This window comes from Limanda limanda, chromosome 18 (genome assembly GCF_963576545.1).
Source record: "Limanda limanda chromosome 18, fLimLim1.1, whole genome shotgun sequence".
NCBI lineage: Eukaryota > Metazoa > Chordata > Actinopteri > Pleuronectiformes > Pleuronectidae > Limanda > Limanda limanda.
The window spans coordinates 19,046,594-19,054,679 of record NC_083653.1 but is presented as its reverse complement, the minus strand read 5'-3'; the positions used below and the strand labels follow the sequence as shown (position 1 = coordinate 19,054,679).

Sequence of the window (8,086 nt, the reverse complement as noted above, 5' to 3'; positions counted from 1 at the left end):
AAGTCCACGCTGTTTATTTACTTACTCCCCACTTTCCTCACACACAGTGTAGGCTACGATGGCAACTAAATAAAATAAAGTGACACCCAGCAGGTCAAAATGCTGATGTAATCGTTTCTTAGCGCAGCGGTTCCCCGGTCTTGTTTCCGAACTGTGTTGCTAATTCCACAGCTTGAAGCTACACAGAGCTAGCTAGCTTCCCCCCCAGCTAGCTTCAACCCCAGCTTCCACACAGAGTCAGCAGGGACTCCCGACACTAACTACTAGGGATGAGCGAGTACAGCATTATCTGTATCTGTATCTGTTAACCATATGAATTATCCGTATCCGTACTCGGAGTGGGCGGGGCCTAACCCGGAAGTGGGTGTGATTTAACCCGGAAGTGGGCTGGTTCAACATAACTTTCTTTTTTAACTTTGAAATTTTTTTATGATTTTTTTATTTTTATTTTATTTTAATTTATTTCCACACCAGGGGCCCGTTTCACAAAGCAGGTTTAGTGAAAACTCTGAGTTAGTTAACCCTGAGATGAGGGAAACTCTGGTTTTTCAGTTTCACAAAGCCAGTTCAGCTTTACTCTGAGTCAGTTACCCTGGCAACATACTCCGTGAACCTAACCTGCTCGCTGGCAGGTTTTCTTCAACTAACCCCGAGTTTCTCCTGCTCTTAAGTTGAAGCCTGCAGACTGAAGGCAGTGGCAGACATGGCTTGTCCTTTTATTGAAGAGCCAGTTGATGTCGAGGCGCAGATACTCCGCAGACATCTCCACCGGGAGAGGATTATTAGACCCCGATTGGATGTTTTATCATTCCCTGATGAGTATCTGTTTGTTTGTTTCTCTGCATCATCTATAATTTATATAAACGATATTCTCAGCCCTCACATCGCTCACATGACGCATCGTGGACATGCTCTCAGTTCCGAGCAAATTCTTTGTATTGCACTTCGTTTTTTTGCCAACGGCAGTTTTTTGTATAACGTCGGTGATGCAGAGCATGTGTCCAAGGCAACTGTCTGTCGGGCTGTCCGAAATGTGACACTTGCACTGAAACGGCTACTATGCACGTTTGTAGTGTTCCCAAGTCACAGACCCACCAGACTTCTCAAAGAAGAGTTCCACAGAATTGCAGGTATCAGTCTAAGCAGTAATTCATTTATGTCATAAAGCTTTGAGACTTGAAGCACTAATCAGTCAATTTGATATATTTTAGGGTTTTCAGGTGTGATTGGCTGCATAGATGGCACTCACATTCCTATCATCGCTCCTTCAATAAATGAAGGAGATTATGTGAATAGGAAATCTGTCCACAGCATTAATGTGCAGGTAGGCCTAAATAGTAGCCTTTAACATTCCAAATTAAATACACTACACCATACAGCTAATTACTGTTCTCCACTGTGAAGATCATATGTGATGGAGCCCACATGATTAACAATGTGGAAGCAAAGTGGCCTGGGTCTGTGCATGACTCACGAATGTTTCGTGAGTCGACACTGAGTGCCAGATTTGCCGGTGGTGAGTTTATATATATAATTTATATACAGTATATAGTTATATCCTATGATCAAATATTTTGTTTCCTCCTATTGCAACTGAAACAAACTGTATCTTGTATTATCATAGTAGAGTTCGATGGTTACCTACTCGGAGACAGAGGGTACCCCTGCCAGCGCTATCTGCTGACCCCTTACCCTGACCCTGGCCCACAGCGACACTACAACTTGGCTCACTGCAGGACACGAGCCAGAGTGGAGATGACCATCGGGATACTCAAGGCCCGGTTCCAGTGCCTTCGTAGGCTCAAGGTCACCCCAGAGAGAGCTTGTGACATTATAGTGGCATGTGTGGTTCTCCACAACATTGCCACTATTAGAGGAGAACAATGTCCTACTCTTTCCCCCTGTGATCCAGGTATTAATCATACCCCCCCTGCTGATACACGAGATGGAAGAGCTGTTAGAGACATGATATGTGTCAATCATTTCTAACTGACCCATCACCTCCCCAATGTTCAAGAACGACAATATGCATCTCATTTTATGAGGTCTTCTTTATTTCCTAGAAGGACAAATTTTGTACAGTTGTTAATCCTTTGTTGTTGAAACAATTAAAAAACATCCACCTGTGGGCACGTCACCCACCTTTAACTGATGGTCCAGCAGTTGTATTTCCTTTTCTGTTTTGGTGATCTGCAGCCTTATGTGCTCCATTTCTAGGTGTGATTTCTTTATTTGAGATTCTAAATATACCTTGTAAAGTTGTTTCACAGGGAGCTATAGGAACATAAATGACATTGAATTTCAGTGCCATGTCTATTTAGTGTCATTGTAAGTTGTGGGTCAATGCTGAACAACATCTTACTGAGGTAAGCTGTGCTGTGGAGGTTTATGGACCTTCTTCCCCATTGTAATTTCCAGCATGGCTCTGTTAGAGAGAAAGAAGTTGCAAGTTGTATTGTGGAACAACACTATTAACTGAGCCAAAGTTATTTAAAAAAAAAAGGTGTATACTTCAGCAGGCCTCTCTGCATCTTCCCTCTCTGTGGCAGCTGATAAGGTTTCTTCATCATCCTCCTGTAATGAAACAGAATGTGTGTGTTATATTCTACCAATTATGAAAAATCTGTGGAATATTAAGAGTACTTACAACAGCATGGAGGTCTGTTATGGCAGAAGGCTCAACGAGACAGATTACACCATCAGTAACTGGTAGAAAATGAAGATTTGACAGTTGATGATTACCCAGAAAAGTGCCCCACCTAATTTAAACACAATTTTTCAAACTCTGAGTCACCTTAAAATAGATTGATATCTGAAAGCAAAAGCAGCCAATTGCAAAGAACTGTAGCTTACTGCTACAAGAAAAATCAGTGTGCCAACTAAGTTGTGTCTAAGATGAATGGGTGGCCATTACTGAGCGAACACTAGAAAAAGGATTAACGTACATGCCATTCATTTGAATAACTTACCTCTTATGTAGGCCCCTGTGACCTGGGGCGTGGGTGGGTCCGATGAACTCCCCCCAGAGATGCCCTCAGCAATGGGTCGTCCACTGTTCTGACTGAGGGCCATCTTTTCAGCCTCTGTGAGAGGTGGTGGTGGTGGACCGCCACCTCTTTTGCGGGCCTCAGCCTTTTTTCTGTTGGCTATAATGGAGGTCAAATTTAAATACATACAGAAAACACAACTTTGGAGACTTGTATGTATAAAAGGCATTTAGGTGTTGCTTTCATAGAGACAATATTAAATACTGGCAGTGTTGGGATTTCTCTTTTTTTTGCAGATTTCCCTAATTACTTAAATATATCCATCACATGTTGAATGTAGCCACTAAATGCTGTTTAATGAGGGCAGGCTAAACAACATCACAATTGCTTGTACTTTATTATACCTTACCTGTTTGAACTACATTTTTATATTTCATCTTTAGCTGCTGCCAAGTCCGTTTGGTGCCTGTTGGGTTGCACCTGTGCTCACAGACACACATATGGAATATAATTGTTGAATAAGTGGAACATTCAAGACAAAACATTTCTTTTTTTTCGCAAATTAATACTGACGCATTGACTCGGTCAGCAATTTCCTGCCACGCAAGATCCCGCGCTTTTGCTGCTGCCACAGTATTGCTTCTTTTTAAAAATATATGCTCAATTTCTGCATACGCAGTCATTAATATTTCCAACTCCACTGGGGAGAAGTAGGAGGATCGAGGCTGTTTACCACTTGTTGCCATGGTGAATCATGTTATCTGTGTTCCATTGATGAAGGCTTTTTATATCCTCATGCACAAGCTTCACTCAGGGTTACCTTGACTCTGAGTTGATTGAACTAAGTGTTATCACCTGTTCTGAAACCGAAAACTTAGAGTTTGACAGCTCAGAGTTGCTCAACCCAGAGTTAAGGTTTTAACTCAGAGTTTGTTGAACCTGCTCTGTGAAACGGGCCCCTGTTCTGTGAGTGAGTGAGCAGAGCCGTGTGTGACGGGAGGACCGCTGTGACGCTGTGTGAGGATTTTCATTCAGTCCGAGCACAGATAATGACTCCGATTACTCGTATAATAATCGTACTCGGCAAAAGTGCTTTATCCATACCGGATACTCGTTTCAGCCGAGTATCCGGCTCATCTCTACTAACTACTACCCAGTTATTGCTTCTAACCTGACGGTATTGTAGAAACAGTGTCATGATAGAAGTGGAATTAAAGTCGTGACAGCGTTCTTGCACTGTTACTACCCCAGTTAGCATAGTGGCTAGCCTGCTAGCGCCTTTATGAAAGCTCGTTATAACCGTATGTGACCGTGCACACGTGCCGTCAGTGCTCTAACCAGCCAGCCAATCGTAGTTGTGTTTGTGTTTATTGTGATACAGGGAAAGAAGCAGGAAGTTTGAGGTCCGGAAATGACGTTGTACGGAAACAATGTTTTCGTCGGACTTATTGATCTTGTGAGTCAAGATAATCCTGCCCCAAGCTCCTGATGTAAATTGTTCTTTCTTCTAGACCAACAAAGTGTTGGCCACAGAGTTGAAGCAGCTTTTCTGGCCCAGAGTCAGTTTTCTATCTGTCAAAACAAAAAGAACTAGTTTCAGATAAGGAAAACCGTTCTTGATATGACTCGCTGAAAACTCTTTTACACCCTTCGTTGGTGAGTAATGTGCAATGTTGGAAACTGCCGTACTGCAAACAGAGAAGCTCTAACACTTCTCTCAGTTGAATTTTGCATGACACAAACAAATAAATTACTGTTTCATGTTGTTCTCAAGATGGACATTTAAAAAAGTCCCCAAAACGATAGAAAGTGAAGAGTCAGCATCTAGACTGCCAAAATAAAAAAAAGAAATGAAGGTTTTCTCCCGGGTACTATTGTTGTGGATTGAAGCCAGAGTCAAATAATGCAGTCATTCGATCCGGAGTGACTACTGATTGTTATATTCCCATTGCAGACATAACCTGGATGAGAGAACCACGCAGCAGGAATAAGACCAGTCGTAGGCAAATTGATTGGTCAAAGATGGACTTCCAGCTAAATTATTTGGCCATGACATATCCTCAACTAGAACTCAACCCCAACACCCTATTAACGTTGCTACAAATCTGGTCCATGTCATTCAAATGACAGACTAAATGCATTGTTTGAATTACAGTTGGCTCTGAGCTGATGATTGGGGACTTCCATAATTAAAGGCATGAAACAAACTGTGATCTCCCAGGTAAAGTCACAGGTCTTTTGGGGACCCATCCACTACATGCTCATCATTACACAGACACTATCCTCAGCAAAAACTTTATTTTAGGGAGGACAGTCTCAGATTCACTTAAACCCTCAAAGATGGTGACATCTAATCGTTTGCAAGGGATTTTTACTGAGCTGTCTGAGCTCGTAAACAACATCAAACCAGTCTTTAAGATTAATCTGCATTTAAACTGGTGACATTTACAGCAAAGGACTAACAGGAGTTTCTCAATCCTGGCGTTGCCCTTCAGAGTTTGTCGTCTAACAAACATCAAGGGATGGATATCCACAAGCAGGTCTGAGTCGACACTTCCTCCAAATGAATCCATAGTACCAGGGCTTTGGGAGGAGTTTCAGAATGTCGTGTTTTCTTGTTCTGAGTTAAAGCTCTGGAGCTATTTTAGAATTATTCCCTGAAGTTAGAGAGGTTTCCTCAAACAGTTCTACAATATATCGTCACTTTTTATTATTTGTTTGCTGGACGATATGTTCAGAGATTTTTATCAACAGTCTATGGTGCAGAGTGAAGTTAGAAAACTATGTGTTCATTCTACCTGGTTTATCTGCAATGGCGATTTATCACTGTTCCCATGTGCGGTTTATAGATAAGTTAAAATTATTCACTTAACTGAGGTATTTTTTCAGCTGTCTCAGAGGTCTGTTTGGCAATCGACACAATCTTCAAACCCAAGTCCACAACTTTTGAAAATAAGAGCTCCGTAATTCAGCTCAATGTTAAGCACCGTGGCAACAAATGTTGTGCGTTTATGTTGAAGATGTAGAAGACGTAGAAGAATACATGTTCAATTAGTCCACAGACTTATGGCACACTGCCCCGCCCCCCACTGAATACTACAGAGTGCTGTAGTTGCCTGTTGATTGAAAATTGTTGAAATAGAATGTATTGCTTGTGAAATCTCTACAAATTAAGCACTGTGCGTCCTCAGGGCATTAACAACACAGGTGCCAAGTGTGAAGCTGATAAGATAAATGGTTTGCAAGATCTGCGCTCCACATACAGACAGAAAGACATTTATGGAATTAGTAGGCAGATGCTTTTTTCAACAGTCGTCAGATTATTTGCTGGCGATTAGCTCACTCGCTGCTAATCGTCTCTGTCATGGTGCGATTTTGGGAAAGCTGATTTTCGGTAGGGATGGGTATCGTTTGGTTTTTATCCGATACCGGTTCCTAACCGATACTTTTAAAACGATACCGGTTCCTAAACGGTGCCTGAACCGATACTTTTTTCAAAAAAGTGCACAAAACGATGCTTGACTAAGAAAGGCTTTTTTTATTGCCAAATATATTTACTGTTTAAAGTAGATTATAAATATAAATAAATAAAAAACCCTTTTTAACTTAAAACTATGAATAACATACGAACTGTAAACAAAAGTTTACACTATACTTAAATAAATACAAAACACACACACTCTGACTCGACTCTGACGTGCCTGAGCCAAATGAAGACTGATGGTCGCTTTTCCATCACTCGGAGACCCCCGTGTCTCCGCGGCTGGGGCTGTCGCAGGCAGGCTTCGGCCCGCCTTCGTCCCCCTAAAATGCGGTCGCTTTTATGAAACATTTCTCGGCGTGGTCTCCGTTCCTCCCGCCCCGAGCCTTTCCAAGCCGACCCGGAGACGGTCCCGGAGCACCGCCAAGGAGGAAATGCGCCCGGCGGCGGGGGTGGGGGGGGACAGCCAGCGCCGGGGAGAGGACTCGCGAGGAGATCCTCCCACCACCACCTGCACAGAAGCCCTGACGCACACGGGGCGCGGGCAGCGCGGAGACAAGAGGTTGTCCACCGGCAACCTCGGCCGCGGGGGCCGCCGCTTCCCGTGAAGGAAAGAGCGGAAGTGTGAGGAGGCGGGACCAGCGGAGACCTCAGGCTTCGATTGGCTCAGGCACCGAAATGAGGCACTGAAATCTCCGTTGCATTTCGGTCCGGGTAGGTAACGGTTGTATTGGAACCGGTTCCATATTGGAACCGGTTCTCGGTACCCAAACCTAATTTTCGGGCACACAATTTCAACCAAAGAGCATCAACTTTGCTTCATCGGAAAAGCACAACTTGTCGCTTTCCTGATAGTTTTGCTGATGCTTATCAGTTATGACACTTAATATCTGTTAAGATCCCGGCGATCTAAGACTTTTTCCCTTGTGCCTCCTGCATGTGTTTTGTTATTCCATGTGTTTCCCCCTGTTTATTTATGCTGTCATGTGCTATAATGTTCCCTATAATCACCCTGAGTGTTTGCCTGATTTGTTCACCTGTGTCTTGTCTTTGTTCCCCCTTCTATATAAGCCCAGTCTTTCTGTTGTCCCCTGTTGGATTGTATTGTTTTTGTTGGTGAGAAGCCATGTCATGATTCTGAGATTTTTTGAGGTCTGTTTGTCTGGTATGATACTTGACTTTCTGATATTTAATCCTCTTTTGTTTTTTCCTTTTTTTTGGAATTCTGTTTTGCCAATTATTGAATTGGATTTTCTGTTTTTTGCTCATTTAAGTTTTGCCTTTTTGGATCCTTGTTTTTTTTCTATTTTTGAAATAAATAAGTATTTTTTCGGTCTTGGTCTGCGATTGGGTCCTTACTCTGAGAAAGCCTAACAAATATCTACGTCACTGTTTCCTTTCACCCTGACTCTGACCTTACTGACATCCATCCGATAGGGAACAAAAGCCGTAGGTTCCCCGCCCTTGTCTTACTGCCTCACTAGTGTCAATGATTTTGTCTTGAATGCTTGAATGCCATTTCAATGTAAGTTAAGTGATAAAACTGTATGTAACCTGCTGTCTAATATTTTGAAAGAATAATGAAGCACATTGCTTTATTTCTACTCATTCTGATGAC

General features: G+C 42.6%; 1 long non-coding RNA gene across 1 annotated transcript; it reads right to left on the bottom strand.

Annotated features, from left to right (window-relative positions):
- Positions 1-2,393: 2,393 nt before the first annotated feature.
- On the bottom strand, positions 2,394-3,047 carry LOC133024026 (uncharacterized). The gene is made up of 4 exons (XR_009683098.1): positions 2,970-3,047; positions 2,648-2,706; positions 2,512-2,574; positions 2,394-2,425 (listed from the first exon to the last, which is right to left on the bottom strand). It is a non-coding gene; the product is annotated as an uncharacterized LOC133024026 (long non-coding RNA).
- Between the last annotated feature and the right edge of the window lie 5,039 nt (positions 3,048-8,086).